This window comes from Budorcas taxicolor, chromosome 7 (assembly GCF_023091745.1).
Source record: "Budorcas taxicolor isolate Tak-1 chromosome 7, Takin1.1, whole genome shotgun sequence".
Classification (NCBI taxonomy): domain Eukaryota; kingdom Metazoa; phylum Chordata; class Mammalia; order Artiodactyla; family Bovidae; genus Budorcas; species Budorcas taxicolor.
Window position 1 is genome coordinate 40,231,644 of NC_068916.1, and position 14,993 is coordinate 40,246,636.

General features: G+C 46.4%; 1 non-coding gene and 1 pseudogene across 1 annotated transcript; one reads left to right on the plus strand and one right to left on the minus strand.

The window, feature by feature from the left end:
- The first annotated feature begins 1,880 nt into the window (after positions 1-1,880).
- Positions 1,881-4,938, plus strand: LOC128050978 (EP300-interacting inhibitor of differentiation 1-like; annotated as a pseudogene).
- An 8,251-nt stretch (positions 4,939-13,189) lies between these two features.
- Positions 13,190-13,262, minus strand: TRNAT-UGU (transfer RNA threonine (anticodon UGU)). Its single transcript has one exon. It is a non-coding gene; the product is annotated as a tRNA-Thr (tRNA).
- Between the last annotated feature and the right edge of the window lie 1,731 nt (positions 13,263-14,993).

The window sequence follows — 14,993 nt, forward strand, 5'->3', positions numbered from 1 at the left end:
GGGGGTCGCTACGAGTCGGACACGACTGGGCGACTTCACTTTCACTTTTCACTTTCATGCATTGGAGGAGGAAATGGCAACCCACTCCAGTGTTCTTGCCTGGAGAATCCCAGGGATGGCGGAGCCTGGTGGGCTGCCGTCTATGCGGTCGCACAGAGTCGGACACGACTGAAGTGACTTAGCAGCAGCAGCAGCAGCACTTGTCTCTCAGTATGAAACCCTATCTTACCCACAAGTCCCTGAGTTCTCTAAGGCACACATCTCTTTATGCTTAAGATCTAGAGAAGGGCCTAGAACAGGAGCAGGTCACAGAAATGCATGAATGAATTGAGTACATCAATGAATAAAAAGTAAAAGTGTGGCTTGCCGTAATCCTTCAGTCCTTCAGCAAGCAAATCCTGACCAGCCCAGACTCTTGACGAGGGACATTTCTCGCAGAAGTAGACTCAACTCTAGTCTGACCAGTCCCAGAGGGCATGCCAGTTTCCACCAGCTTCTCCCCAGCAGCGTGCTAGTGGAGACCACCAGCACCGCTTTGTTGCTTTACAAGTGTGAAACTCTCCCTGACCACCCTGGGTTCTGGGCCCTCCTGGTTCTTGGAAAGTCACTGCTCTTTTATTAAAGGGGGTTTCGTTCCACCTCTCTTGCACTATTTCCAAGAGCTTCAGCCTTTCTGGGATCATGAACCCCTTGGTAAGTCTGGTGAACACTATGGACCTTCTCTCAGAATCATGTTTTATATGTACAAAATACATAGCATCTTAAAGAACCCAATTCTACTGAAAAGAAAGAAAGAAAGTGAAGTCGCTCAGTTGTGTCCAACTCTTTGTAACCCCATGGACTGTAGCCCACCAGGCTCCTCCATCCATGGAATTTTCTAGGCAAGAGTACTGGAGTGGGTTTCCATTTCCTTCTCCAGGGGATCTTCCCGACTCAGGGATAGGACCAGGGTCTTCCGCATTGCAGGTAGACGCTTTACCGTCTGAGCAACCAGTTACCAAATATTTTAAAATCAATTTTCAATATAGAAATAAATATACTGCTTTATAAACACACTTAATAACAAGATCCAGAAGCATATCTAATAATTACCATGATTTTTTAAAATACGAAGGGGCATAAATGATAAAAAGTATTTACAACTATGATACGATGTGAAAACATCTGCAATTTCTATTGGCAGTGAAGTCACAGGTCCTGTTAATCCTACTGGGGTCTGTTGCCTGCATTAAGAATTGAAATAAAGACTCTATTTCACTTAGTAACTAGGAAAAATATGAATTCTGTTCTTTTTTTCCCATCCAGGTTCACAGAACCGCCCCCTCACCTCCAAAGAATTCTCTTCCAAAATTGCAACTACAGATTATTGGCAGTAGAGGGCGCCAACAGCAAGGGGTTCCCTCTGCCTGTTGGGAATAGAACCAGAACCGGCAGAACTGAGTCCTCAAGCTTTGACAGAAGAGTTTCCTTCTGTCACATTGTGAATATCATTATTAGAAAAACTAAGAATGCTCTTATCTAGATGATCGTTATTTAGCTAAAATTATTATTTTATCTAAAAGATTCATCTAAGTGATTTCTTCAATGACACAAGAAATTACCCACACGGTTTGAAAGGATTCTATCCAGGTGAGAGAGTTTGTCATGCCGGGTACCTCCTCACCTATTACTTTCTGGTTTTCCCCCTTGTTGCCTAACACCCATCACCAGTGTCAATTGTGTTTTATTTCTTACTGCAAATTCTGGGCTTTGTCCACACATCCCTTTGAGCTTGGTTAATGGAGTAAGCAGAGAAGAAATGGACAATTTTCTGATGTTCTGGAAGGAGGTGTTGTTGGGGTTACTGATGAAGGGTGTAGCAACAATCCTGGAGAGAGATGATGGCGGCAATAGTGTTGGATGGAGCTACCCTTTGGGCTTGTGAGTTGAACAGCATTCAGGGAGGATGCTGGCAGCACTTCCTGAAGGCAAAGAAAATGGGATGTATCTATAGATACAGGTTCCCACAATGGTGCCCATGCCTAGTATAATCCTTTTCCCATGAGTGGCTATGACCAGATGTCACTCCCAGGATCATGTTATGTTTTATAGAAGCAGAGATTTTGCAGAGGTAATTAAGGTCATTGGTCAGTTGGCTTTGAGCTAATCAAAAGGGGAATCACCTGGGTGGGCCTGACTCAATCGGTGGGACCCTTTAGAAGGTCAGTTCTTAGAGAGAGGCCTTACCATGACCTCAAAGGAGGAGTAAACTACCCTACTGTGAGAGGGCCAGTGAACCAGCAGAGGGGCTCTTAGAGGAGCCCCCAGCCAACAGCTAACAAGGAAATGGGGATTTCTGTCCTACAACAGCAAGGAACTGAACTCTGTCAACAGCTAGTGAGGATGGGATAGAACCTGAGCCTGCTGCCATGTAGCAACAACAGCCAACACCTTGATTTTACCTGGTAAGCCATGAGGAGAGGACCTTGCTAACCTGTCGCCAGGCTCCTGACTCACAAAAACTATATGGTAATAAATTTGTGTTGTTTTAAGCCACTAAACTTGTGGAAATTTGTTATGCAGTAATAAAAAAACTACTGCTGTTGTTTTTCTCATCAATTAACTCATATACTTCATAATTTTTGTGCAAAGATATCTTTATTGTGTACTCTTACATGTGCAAAACTCTTAAGTGCACAACTAAGTGAATACATAAGTGTCTGTGTATGTGTGTGTCACCCAGATTAATACAGAACATTTCCAGCACCCAAAATACTCTCCTCATGCCACTTGTCAGTGTCAGTACTTCCTTCCCTGCAGTAACAAAATTTCTAACTTGTCACCACTGATTAGTTGTACTCATGCTTGAGTGTCATATGTATGAAATCAACAGAATTCAAACTGTTTTTTTTGTTGCTGTTTAGTCACAAAGTCATGTTTTGTTGGTTTTGTTTAGTTGCTAAGTCTGACTCTTTGCGACCCCGTGGACTGTAACCCACCAGGCTCCTCTGTCCGTGGGATTTCCCAGGCGAGAATACTGGGACGGGGACTTCCCTGGTGGTCCAGTGGGTAGAAGACCGAGCTCCCAATGCAGGGAGCCTGAGTTTGATCCCTGGACAGGGGACTAGATCCCACGTGCTACAACAAAGGCCTGGCACAGCCAAATAAATAAAAATTTAAAAAAAATAATAGAGTGGGTTGCTATTTTCTTCTCCAGAGGATCTTCCCAAGCCAGGGTTCAAACCTGGGTCTCCTGCTTGTCAAGTGGATTCCTTACCTCTGAGCCACCTGGGAAGCCCTTACAAACTGTTTTACATCCAATTTATTGTGCTCAATATTAATGTCAGAGAAATCATTCATGTTGTTTGTAGCTGTAAGCCTGTCTTAGTCTGTTCAGGCTGTTGTGATACAATACCACAGACTGGGGGGCTTATAAACAGAAAAAAATGACTTCTCACAGTTCTGGAAGCTGGAAGTCTGAGATCAGAGCACCAACGAAGTCAAGTCAAGGGCCGCTCTTCAGACTGTCAGTCAGTCTGTTCAGTTGCTTGGTCCTGTTCAGCTCTGTAGCCTACCAGGCTCATCTGTCCATAGAACTGTCCAGGCAAGAATACTGGAGTGGGTTGCCATTCCCTTCTCTAGGGGATCTTCCCGACCCAGGGATCGAACCCACGTCTCCTGTATTTCTGGCAGATGCTTTACCATCTGAGCCATCAGGGAAGCAATATGTAGACAGCAAAAGCTCTGCTACTGTCAGGGGCTGTGGTCAATTAATGATTCCATGTAGTTTTACAGACACATTTTCTAATCCACACTGAGGTCCTCACTGTAGAGCAGAGGAAGGCCCTGTTATTAAAATGATTGAGTGGAAGTTCGTGTTATTAATATTAAAACACAAAATAATTAGCCGAGGCCATCTCTGCAAGCCCATGAGGCCTGAAATACACACATGTTGGCTGAAAAACAGACAGCTATACAGTTCTAAAAATCACACCATAATCTTTACATTAAGGTTTAACATAAGCACCAAGAATAAGGCCACACAATGCAGCAGTTATCTCAGTGTATTCCACTCTTGTATTGGTTACCATCCTCTCTTCCAACCTCCCATTCAAAGTCAGGGGCCAGGGACAGAAATCTGGCTACTTTTGTCTTCTAGAAATTGAGCTTTCAAGTGAAGTTTTGCACTCTGGGAAATGTAGGACTGTGCCATCTAGATTCCAGATTCTAAATTAAAGTTGAATATTCATAATCAGGAAAAAAAGACAAATGAGATTTTGGAATATTTAATGACACAAAAATCTGTCATTTTTTTAATGACAAAAATCTGAGTTAAAAAAAACTTGTCTCAAAGTGTAGGTCCCTTCTTAATATAATCCCCTTTAGGGAGGTTGAGCCACTTGCACAATATTGGAAATGTACGATCAGTCCCAGCTCTATAAAGAGAGTATTGACATGCAGACAGACCTGATACATGGCAAGACTGACCTTCCACTGATGGACGTAGGCAGCTGGAGCCAGGAGCATCCCTGAACCACCCACAAAGGAGACGCGCCAGAGCTGACCAGGAGGCCCAGTCGAGCAGGAGGAGACACAGCCAACGGCAGAGCAAGAGAGGGACCGGGGTTTTGCTAACTGGCCCAAGTCTGGGGAGCAGACAGGCCAGATTGCCAGCCCTGGCTTCGAGAAGGGGGGATGGGGTAGGCGGACACAAGGAAGGCTGGGAATTTGATGACTAGGACTATCTGGAAGAGGAGCAATCAAGTGGTGCAGACTACAGAATTTCAGCAGCCCCTGAAGAAGCCAATAAGATGTTTCTGAGAACATCCAGAGCAAGAGAAGCAGCTCTGGATGGCGAGTTTCAGATGCATTATGAGAAGACCTCATTTGATCGGCTGGCTTTTATTGAAGAGCTTTTTTCCACTCATGATTGTCAATCATTTGACTGAAAAACAATGATTAGGTTATCTATATGATAGTAGTTAAACGATGCTATAAGAGGAAACTAGTTGGAAAAGATCCAGCATTCCATTGTCTCTAGGGTTCATTCTAAATAGTTACCTGCCAATGCTTCAATAATAAGAAGTTTCCCCTTGGTCTCACAGCGCCAAGAATTGAACCTGTGCTTTTGGTAGCAATTCCAAAGAGTCCTTTCTGCTAGTTCAGTTCAGTTCAGTTCAGTTCAGTCGCTCAGTCGTGTCCGACTCTTTGCGACCCCATGGACTGCAGCATGCCAGGCCTTCCTGTCCATCACCAACTCCCAGAGCCTACTCAAACTCATGGTGCCATCCAAACCATCTCATCCTCTGTTGTCCCCTTCTCCTCTTGCCCTCTGTCTTTCCCAGCATCAGGGGCTTTTCAAATGAGTCAGCACTTCCCATCAGGTGGCCAAAGTATTGGAGTTTCAGCTTCAGCTTCAGCTTCCAATGAATATTCAGGACTAATTTCCTTTAGGATAAACTGGTTGGATCTCCTTGCAGTCCAAGGGACTCTCAAGAGTCTTCTCCAACACCACAGTTAAAAGCATCAATTCATCGGTGCTCATCTTTCTTTATAATCCAACTCTCACATCCATACATGACCACTGGAAAAACCATAGCTTTGACTGCTGCTGCTGCTGCTGCTAAGTCACTTCAGTCATGTCTGACCCTGTGCGACCCCATAGATGGCAGCCCACCAGGCTTCCCCGTCCCTGGGATTTTCCAAGCAAGAACACTGGAGTGGGTTGCCATTTCCTTCTCCAATGCATGAAAGTGAAGAGTGAAAGGGAAGTCGCTCAGTCATGTCCGACTCTTCGTGACCCCATGGACTGCAGCCTACCAGACTCCTCCGTCCATGGGATTTTCCAGGCAAAAGTACTGGAGTGGGGTGCCATTACCTTCTCCGTAGCTTTGACTAGATGGACCTTTGTTGGCAAAGTAATGTCTCTGCTTTTTAATACGCTGTCTAGGTTGGTCATAACTTTTCTTCCAAGGATTAAGCATCTTTTAATTTCATGGCTGCAGTCACCACCTGCAGTGATTTTGGAACCCCCAAAATAAAGTCTATCACTCTTTCCATTGTTTCCCCATCTATTTGCCATGAAGTGATGGGACCAGATGCCATCATCTTAGTTTTCTGAATGTTGAGCTTTAAGCCAGCTTTTTCACTCTTCTCTTTCACTTTCATCAAGAGACTCTTTAGTTCTTCTTCACTTTCTGCCATAAGGGTGGTGTCATCTGCACATCTGAGGCTATTGATATTTCTCCCAGCAATCTTGATTCCAGCTTGTGCTTCCTCCAGCCCAGCATTTCTCATGATGTACTCTGCATATAAGTTAAATAAAGTGAAAGTGAAGTCGCTCAGTCGTGTCCGACTATTTGCAATCCCGTGGACTGTAGCCCACCAGGCTCTTCTGTCCATGGGATTCTCCAGGCAAGAATACTGGAGTGGGATGCCATTTCCTTCCCCAGGGGATCTTCCCAACCCAGGGATCAAACCCATGTCTCCCGCATTGCAGGCAGACGCTTTAACCTATGAGCCACCACGGAAGCCTTAAGTTAAATAAGCAGGGGACAATATATAGCCTTAATACTCCTTTCCCGATTTGGAACCAGTCTGTTGTTCCATGTCCAGTTCTAACTATTGCTTCTTGATCTGCATACAGATTTCTCAGGAGGCAGGTCAGGTGGTCTGGTATTCCCATCTCTTCAAGAATTTTCAACAGTCTGTTGTGGTCCACAGTAGTCAAAGTCATCGGTGCTCATCTTTCTTTATAATCCAACTCTCACATCCATACATGACCACTGGAAAAACCATAGCTTTGACTGCTGCATTGACAAAGCATTGACTTTGGCATAGTCAATAAAATAGATGTTTTTCTGGAATTCTCTTGCTTTTTCAAAGATCCAACAGATGCTGGCAATTTGATCTCTAGTTCCTATGCCTTTTCTAAATCCAGCTTGAACATCTGGAAGTTCACAGTTCACATACTGTTGAAGACTGGCTTGGAGAATTTCGAGCATTATTTTGCTAGCGTATGAGATGAGTGCAGTTCTGCTAGGCCACCAGGGAATTCCCCAGACTGAGGTATATTGAGAAACCTTTGAAGATTCCACTTTGTGCTCTATCCAAGTTGTGGTTATCAAAGGCTAAATTTGTAATAAACTGAGTATTCTTCAATATTGCAAAAGGATAATCAAGCTCCCGAAGACATATATATCATGTGTGCATGTATCCAAAAATGCATTTCCAAGAGTATCTGAGATTTTGCTTGCACTTGTATCCTAAACGTTTAGAAAGCTACTGTGATCTATAAATCAAGAAAATTGGTTGTCTTGACAATTTTTAAAAGTCAGAATTAAGACTTCCTTAATGAAGTTTCAAATTTTATACATTAAGATGTTTGTGAAAGGAAAACAAACTATTTCTAACATCTTTATACTCTAGAGAAATTGTTTGTTTCTCTCGCTCTCTATTTTTCATTTACTTTACAGGTAAAAGACTATTTCAACTTCATAATGTAAGAACTGTTAAGTGAAAAATGTCAAGTGAAAGGAAAGCCCTACACCTAAAAAAGACTTCGTGAACACTCATGTCTGTCCACGCTTAAAGATTTTAAACCTGCCCAGAAATCTACCTCAGTATCTGAAGTTTCCCTCTGTCTCCTCCTCTAATTAAGCTTGTCATAAGTTATGCACTGGCATGGAGATAGATAATTTAAAAAAAAAAAAAAGCTTAATTGAAATCTGTATCTGTAGCATGATCACAAGTAAAGACATAGCCTCACTGATGTTGTTCAGTGTCTAAATCCTGTTGGACTCTTTGAGACCCCATGGACTGCAGCATGCCAGGCTTCCCTGTCCTGCACTATCTCCTGGAGTTTGCTTAAGCGCACGTCAGTTGAGTCAGTGATGCCATCCAACCATCTCATCCTCTGTCACCTCCTTCTCCACTGGTGCAGGTAAAAAACAACAGAAAATCAAACTGGAGATTAGTTCACCAAATATTGATGAGTTTGGGGCTTGTGAGGGGATTTTTTTCTATACATTTTTCTAGGATTTACTATTTTTTAAGAAATGGGTTTTTATGATTGGTGAGGGGCGGGGAGGCGGGGAGGTCTCCATATAGTGTGCAATCAAGCTTGTTTTGTCAAGGCCCTATACCTCCACCTGGAACATTTGTTTCAAGGGTGGAAACATCAGGCAACAAAACTGCAAGGATGGAGGCTTCTGAGATGGTGGCCACGCAATCGTTAATGAGCCACTTCTGAATGTGTCCGTGTTATTACCAAAAATTGTTATGAGGTAAACAAAAAAGAACCGGGAGAAGTAGTGCAGGGTTCCATTCTGTTGTTTTTTTTTTAATTTATAAAAACAATAGAAGATCACAGTTAAAATATAAAAATAAAACAAGTGATACTGTAGAAGTCTTCCCCTGCGTCCACGCCCACTTCCCAAAAGTGAAATGTCGGAGTGACTTGAATGTTCTTCCCAAAACCATTGCGTGCGGTGGTCTGGGCTTCACGGCTCATCCTTTGTCAGAGGAGCGGAGGATGCAGATTCCGCTCCCGATACTCTGGCCAATCTAATTCTGCTAGTTGGGGTGTGGTTGGTTCTGCTCTGACCTGTAGAGGCACCGGAACACACGATTTCCCTCGGGAGCCTGGGGACGTTATCTAAATTGAAAAACAACACCATAAACACTTGATTTCCAGTGCGATAGCGTGGCCGAGCGGTCTAAGCCGCTGGATTAAGGCTTCAGTCTCTTTGGGGGCGTGGGTTCGAATTCCACCGCTGCCAGCTTGTTGAGAACTTTTCGCCCAGCTCCCTCAATCCTTCCCAAAAAAAGATTATGCATATTGGTCGCTCAATCGCGACCTTACCTTTATTCTGAGATCATAGAAAAAGCAAGAGACTTCCAGAAAAACATCTACTTCTGCTTCATTGACTATGTTAAAGCCGTTGACTGTGTGGATCACAATAAACTGTGAAAAATTCTTGAAGAGATGGTAATACCAGACTTCCTTACCTACCTCCTGGGAAACCTGTATGCAGGTCAAGAAACAACAGTTGGAACAACAGACTGGTTCAAAATTGGGAAAGGGGTAGACAAGGGTGTATATTGTCATCCTGCTTATTTAACTTATATGCAGAGTACATCATGCAAAATGCTGGACTGGATGAAGTACAAGCTGGAATCAAGATTGCTGAGAAAAATATCAATACCCTCAGATACTCAGATGACACCACCTTAAGGGCACAAATTGAAGAAGAACTAAAGAGCCTCTTAATGAAAGCGAAAGAGGAGAGTGTAAAAGCTGGCTTAAAGCTCAACATTCAAAAAAGGAAGATCATGGCATCCAGTCCCATCACTTCATGGCAAATAGAAAGGGGAAAAGTGGAAACAGTGACAGACTTTATTTTCTTAGGCTCCAAAATCACTGCAGAAGGTGACTGTAGCCACAAAATTAAAAGATGCTTGCTCCTTGGAAGAAAAGCTATGACAAACCTAGACAGCATATTAAAAAGCAGAGATATTACTTTGCTGACAAAGGTCCGTCTAGTCAAAGTTATGATTTTTCCAGTAGTCATGTATGAATGTGAGAGTTGGATCATAGAGAAGGCTGAATGCAGAATTGATGCTTTTGAACTGTGGTGTTGGAGAAGACTCTTGAGAGTCCGTTGGGCTGCAAGGAGAACAAACCATCAGTCCTAAAAGGAAATCAACCCTGAATATTCATTTGAAAAATAGATGCTCAAGTTGAAGCTCCAATACTTCAGCCATCGGATGTGAAGAGTTGACCCATTGGAAAAGACTTTGATGCTGGGAAAGACTGAAGGCAGGAAGAGAAGGGGACAACAAAGGATGAGATGGTTGGATGGCATCACTGACCCAACGGACCTGAGTTTGAGCAAGTTCCAGGAGATGGTGAAGGACAGGGAAGCCTGGTATGCTGCAGTCCATGGCAACACAAAGAGTTGGACACGACTGAGCGACTGAAAACAAGCAAAATCACCCAACTCAGTGAGTGCAAAGTCCCAAACTGAAAGTGGGGTGTGTTAATACCACTTTCATGGGTTAATGCCTCTTGAGAATGAGAATCCAGAGGTGTAAATGTTAAATTTCTCTTCCCTGGAAAAGTGTACACCTCTGTAACCAGGTAAAGGTGATGATGGGATGTCTTGGACTGGGACATCCTGGACTAGGACTAAATTTACCTCAAAGTAATAAATTTCCAATAGTGAGGGGGGGGAAAAAAAAACACCTCAGGATGCTACCAACTTTGTTTCCCCTCAGTTTCAAACTGGAGACATTTCACCTGTTAGATGAAGGTAATAACTACTACAATACAGAAACGCCTGAGCTCCGTCATCTTTGTGACACTATTGATTTTTAGGAAAACTGGTGGGACCAGTGAATATACAGTTCTGTGGTGGGAAAGAATGGTCCCACGACCCGGTCAGTGGAAACACCCGCGGGAGGCTCTGCTCCCAGTCTCTCACCGGGAACCGTGGGCTCTGAAGCGCCTCACCCACTCTTCTACCCGTACTTTCTTCCGATCCCCGAACGCTTGGTAATGCCCATTACCTGTCCAGGACCAAAAACTGTCCACATGAGATATTTTTAGAAAGAAGGGGACAAAGGAAAAGAAGAAAAGGGCTGGTCCGGGGTCTGAACCTGGGACCTCTCGCGTCAGAGGCGAAAACTGTAACCTGTAGACAAAACAGCTTGCCTCCGGCTCGGGAATGATTGGGTCAGTCCCTGGTATGACTCTATGTGGACTCGTTTATCCACTGAGAAAACCAATTTTTCTTTCTGGCACGATGAAAATGTTCTGTGCATCTCGGACTCTCTCACGCCCGACCTATCCCAGTTCGACGATATCCACGTCCGCCGTCTCAGCTGTAGATAGTTCACTCAGCATCAATTCTCGGTATCTCTCGGCCCCTCTGAGATCTGGAATGCCAACGAGCGCCTCATTGCTAAGGTTTATCGGGCCGCAGGCAGGGGCACCCTTCCACTGTGGGGACTCTTTTCCCAGTGCAGCCCAAATAAGGCGCAAGTCTGGAGAACTGGAGGCAGGGCACAGAAGCCGGGAGAGCCTGAGGGTCCCGGAAGAGAGTCGGGGACGAGAAGGGGTAGACTAGGTCAGTAGCTGCCGCAGACGAAAAGAAATCTGGATAATCGCTTCCTATCGAGCGCCTGGTAAGGGGGCGGGGGCTTTTCTCTATCATTTTATGAAAATGTTTTCTAAAACAACTACTTATTTGCAAAGTATTCCGAAAATGTAGGAAAGTGAGAAATGAAAAGCATACATGAGATGACCAGGAACCCCGCTCCTTCAAGGGTGACCGGCAGCGGCAGTTGGTGCACACCCGGCAAAGTTCGCCTCCGTGCCCTCGCGCACACGTAGGCGCGGCGCCGAGGCCGCGTGTCCCGCCTATCCGCCCTCGCTGCATTCGGCCGGAATCGTCCCAGAACAGCCTTAGGCCGGGTGAACCGGAGGCCCAGACTGTGCGGGTGCTTTCCTGTTCCAATTCCACTGGGTAACCTAGTTGTGAAAAACGGTTATTCTGATTCCTTGCTAGAAAAATTCACGAAAATCCACTTAGAGTTGACCCCAAAGTGTATTTTTGCGCCACTAGCAGAGAAATCCCCCTACACAGGTGGCTGCTACAAAACAGCGTGGGAGATGAATGCTGGTAAACCCACTCCGGGGCGGGGTGGGAGGGTGGCGGAGAGAGTGCTGTTTCTTCCTATTGCCATTCTCTTAGATCCAGCTCAACGCTCTGCACTGACCTCTCCACTCAAGTGCTCCTCCTCTCGGCCTCTTCCTTGGAGACTACGATGCTCACGCACCGCATCCCCACAAGCTGTGTCTCCATTGCGCGTTCAGCGGTAGATGGGCTCACCTCTGCTTACCGCCGCGGTGCGTCCTTGGCCCCTTGGCCACTACTGTCTCGGTGTTGTAAGCATTCGCTTGTCTTCTCTATAGAATTATATAAAGAAAAATGCAACCAAAAGAAAGAAAGAAAGAATCCACATTCGTGATACCTGGACCTAAAGACTACAACTTTGTCACATTCACTTCCAGTCTTTAAAAAAAAACAGCTTTTGGTTTTCCTTCTAACAAACCAAAAGCAGTAATTCATGATGACCTGTCTGATTGATTTATTAATGCCGTGAATGGAAATCAAGTGCACAAAATAAGCCTAAATCCTAAGTGAACAATGGGGGCCCTGCCCAATGGGCAGAACGAGGCCCGCTGGCAGTCTTGGGTGCCCGCCCGCCGTGGCCTTCGTAGGCATGACCCATGGCAGGGGGTGAGGGTCTTGGCAGAGGCAGAGACGTGATTAATCCCGCCGCGCCATCCGGCGGGTGAGGACCCTCAGAAAAGCCCTGAGTGAGTCAGTCCACGTGAGGTCTAGCTTGGATCAGCTTTGGAAAATAGAGCCCGGGCCGTATCACCAGAGGAGAGAATACTGCTCGCGGGAAGCTGGGTAGACGCCTAGGAGGGGTAAATGGGACAGGTGTGGTGCGTGGCAAAGGAGGGACCCGCTTCTCTCCGTCACACAAGGCAGATCTCATCCAAAGAATCACGCTTTGCGTCAAGAGCCGAATGGACCTGCCCCACACTGGCACGATGGGGCATTTGTGCGGCCCGAACTCCTGGGATTCTTCAACCCTCAAGTGACTACCCTACTGGAAGCCCACCTCATTGAAGAAGCCAGATTTCGGGGACCAAAGGCAGACTTCCCGGGGTCTTAAACACAGCCCCACTGTCAACTAAAATAATAAATTCCCAGAGTACGGAGGTGGGTGTGGAGCGTTCACAGGTGCTCCCTGCGCAAGGAAGAAGAACGAATTAGAGAACACGGCAAAGCCCCTGGCCCGAGTGGAGTGACGGGGGGGGGGGGGGGGGGACAAAAAGACTCGCTATGAATTTGCCAAGACGACGTGCAGAAAGAAGCGAGAGAGGGGTCGCTGGGGAGAAGGCACGCGGAGCTAGCGGAATCTGTGATCGCAAGTCCAAGGGAGCAGTGGGTCTGGTTCTTAAAAGAGATAAGGCTAGAGGAGGTGTGGAGGGAGCGATAAGTGGCGGCCACTTGAGGGGCAAAAACACTCAGATCTGCTCAATTCAAGGCTAGCCTTTCAGTATGGCGGAAAGTCTTGGCAAGCGCGTCTTCCCCTCTCCAGAAAAAGAGGGGTGGGGAGAAAAAAGTTACACAGGCCCCAGCGAGATTTGAACTCGCGACCCCTGGTTTACAAGACCAGTGCTCTAACCCCTGAGCTATGGAGCCAACTGCGATTCTGGACTCTGCGCAGGAGCAGTTGATACCGCTATGGTCACCGCGCAGCCGCAGACAGAAGAGCGACGCGAAGAGGCGGGGCCCACGCCCCTCAGCCAGTAACCGCCCCTTCCTGCTTCCGCAGCTGAGTATGCAGCATCAGGAAGTGTCAGTGTCACCGACCGAGCCGCAAATCCCGGGAAGAAGTCCAGCGTAGAGGGGATCACGTGGGTGGGCGGAAGCTGGGAAGGATTGGGTGAGGGCGGGGCGCGCTGCGAAAGGGGGTGGGGCCACCAGTGGGCGGAATTGTTGCACGGCCGGGGGCCTTCCGCCTGGCCTGGGGATCAGGGGCGAGACTTGAGTAGAGAGGTCAACTAGTAATTGTGTAGGAGAATAGGGTTCAAGGCCGAGGCCCTGAGGGGAAGGCTAAAGGAATGGTGTCAATATACCTGTCCTGAGAGGAATCCAGCTAGGCTGGTAGAAGAGATGATCAGGAGGAAGAGATTGGTAGAGAATGGTGGGAAAATCAGGTGGTCAGTGTGTTAAAGACTGCATCAGGACAGGAGACCCAGATCACTGGGTATCCAGGCCCAAGGAAGTTTCCTAGGTGCCTTCCCGTCTGGATGCTGAGGACCAGTGTGAGGGTCTGGTGTCAAGGATGTGGGTTCTCCTGTCTATCACAACTTAAAGCAAATTAGGAAAAAGCAACTCTTGCCTGGAAAATCCCATGGATGGAGGAGCCTGGTAGGCTGCAGTCCATGGGATCGCGAAGAGTCAGACACGACTGAGCCACTTCACTTTCACTTTTCACTTTCATGCATTAGAGAAGGAAATGGCAACCCACTCTAATGTTCATGCCTGGAGAATCCCAGCGACGGGGGAGCCTGGTGGGCTGCTGTCTATGGGGTCGCACAGAGTCGGACACGACTGAAGCAACTTAGCAGCAGCAGCAGCAGAAGGCTGTCTTGGACTTTGGGAGATCTGGGTCCATCAGGGCCCCCCAAACGACCCACGGAGCAAAGGGCAGAGGTTGAAAGCCCCGGTAAGGGACAGGAACCCTAACCCGGAAATGGTCAGAAAGTGTGTCTGTAGTTGGTGGAACTTGGTCTCATGGCCCAGTCTGTTCTTTGGTGCCTTCAAGGCCAAATGACTTTGATCACTGGGTAGCCAGGCCCAAGGAAGTTCCCTAGGTGCCCTCCTGTCTGGATGCTGAGGACTAGTGTGAGGGTCTGGTGTCAAGGATGTGGGTTCTCATATCAAAGTAGCTCTCAAGGATCCAGGACCAATGAACAGGTGGTGTCAGAAGGAAACCAAATTAGGCCAGTCATCGCTTTCAGAGGTCCAGACATCTCAGAGAGCTTACAACGGTCACAGGATGGAAGAGGAAAATGTATACACAGGCATACATCTCAGAGAGCTTACAACGGTCACAGGATGGAAGAGGAAAATGTATACACAGGCATACTCACACCAGCATTGTGACATCCTTAGTCATTGCACCACCCTGGAGACCAAGAGAGAACATCTCTCTTACCAACCACGTGTGATTGTTATGTACTGTTGTTACGTCTTCAGATATGTATATATCTATCTAGTTATTCTACAAACTCTGATAGACATATAGTCATATTCACAAACATAAAAGCTGAAAATATACACACAGACAGCCAGATCCTACAGGTCAGTGCCCAGACCTGATCCTACAGGCAACTCCACCAGTCACCCTACCTTCTGTGATCCATA